At 42.8% G+C, this 1690-nt stretch overlaps 1 non-coding gene across 1 annotated transcript; it reads left to right on the top strand.

Moving 5' to 3' along the window:
- The first annotated feature begins 1023 nt into the window (after nt 1-1023).
- Nucleotides 1024-1130, top strand: LOC141681429 (small nucleolar RNA R71). The gene has a single exon (XR_012558869.1). It is a non-coding gene; the product is annotated as a small nucleolar RNA R71 (small nucleolar RNA).
- Nucleotides 1131-1690: the final 560 nt, after the last annotated feature.

The raw sequence follows: 1690 nt of genomic DNA, 5'->3' as shown, positions 1-1690 counted from the left end.
AAGAGCCTCAGTGAAAGGTATGTTGATATGAAGTTTCTTGAACACCTCCAGAAACTTCTCAAATTGCTTGTCTAGCTTTTTCTTCTGCAGCTGCTTAGGAAAAGACGGTGGAGGATAGATCTGTTTCCCCCTATATTACCCTCAGGAGGAGTGTGCTCAATAGTAATCTTCCTTGGTTCCACTTCTACTTCCTGTTGCTCTACTTCTTTCTCAGCCCCAGCTTCTTCAGTCAACGCTTGAGTTTGTTCGGGATTCGTAACCTTTCCGGACCTCAAAGTGATTGCTTTTACCTGCTCCTTAGCTTCCCTCTTTCCTGGCACTTCAGTGTCACTAGGTAGTGTACCAGGATGATGATTTAGCAAGGCATTGACAATTTTCCCAATTTGATTTTCCAAGGTCTTGATAGAAACAACTTGACTTTTGCACATAAGCTTCAACTCCTTTAATTCACATTTTTCATTAGCTTGTTGCAGCTGGAGTTGTTGTCTTGGTGTATATTGTGGTTGCTAAAAACCAGGGGGGTTGTATTTCTTAGCTGGATACTGCTGATAAGGCTGTTGAACCACATTCTGAGAGTTGCTCCAACTGAAATTAGGATGATTACGGTTGTTGGGATGATAAGTGGCTGGCACAGGTTGCTGTGAACGCTGAAAGTTGCTCACAAACTGAGTTGATTCACTAGAAATTACGCACTGATCAGTCTCATTGGCACCAGCACAAAGCTCACAGACACTAGCAATTTGATTAACTCCATAATTAGCCAAAGTGTCCACCTTCATCGTCAAAGCCTCAAGTTGGGCAGCTATAGCAGTTGCTGCATCCAACTCCAGAATTTCTGCCACCTTTCCCTGAGTCAGTCTCTGGGAAGGATTCTGGTACTCATTAGCAGCCATCAGTTTAATAAGTTCATAAGCTTCATCGTAGCTTTTAGCCCACAAGGCTCCTCCTGATGTTGCATCAAGCATGGGTCTAGAAGTAGCACCCAATCCATTGTAGAAATAGTTAATAATCATCCAATCAGGCATGCCATGGTGTGGGCACTTCCTTAGCATCTTCTTATATCGATCCCAAGCCTCACACAGAGATTCTCCAGTTTGCTGAGCAAACTGAGTAAGAGCATTCCTGATTGCAGCAGTCTTCGCCATAGGGAAGAATTTAGTGAGAAACTTTTGAGCAAGATCTTCCCAAGTGATGATAGACCTTGCTGGTAGAGAATGTAACCAATACTTATCTTTGTCCCTCAGAGAGAACGGGAAGAGTCACAGCTTGATAACATCTTTAGTCATATAATTGAACTTGAAAGTGTCACAGATCTCGATGAAATCCCTGATGTGCATGTTGGGGTCATCAGTTGGAGAACCCCCAAACTGAACTGAGTTCTGTATCATCTGAATCGTGCTTGACTTGATCTCAAAAGTGTTAGCCCTGATGGCTGGCCTGATGATGCTTGACTGAATGTCATTGATTTTAGGCTGAGAATAGTCCATCAAAGCCTAAGGATTTTTTGCTTGATCACCCATCTCTACTAAATTCGGTTCCTAAACTTTCTCTTCTTCTTCTACCTTCTTTTCTTCTTCAAAAACTTCCTTTTGAACTACCACAACTTCTTCCTCGGCTTTATCCAGTGTTCTCTTACGAGTACGCGAACGCGTATGCATACACCCTCGCTAGAGTACCTGAAATAATGCAA

This window comes from Apium graveolens, chromosome 1 (genome assembly GCF_009905375.1).
Source record: "Apium graveolens cultivar Ventura chromosome 1, ASM990537v1, whole genome shotgun sequence".
NCBI classification, from domain to species: Eukaryota; Viridiplantae; Streptophyta; class Magnoliopsida; order Apiales; family Apiaceae; genus Apium; species Apium graveolens.
The sequence above is the reverse complement of the archived record's forward strand: the minus strand, read 5'-3'. Positions and strand labels throughout refer to the sequence as shown.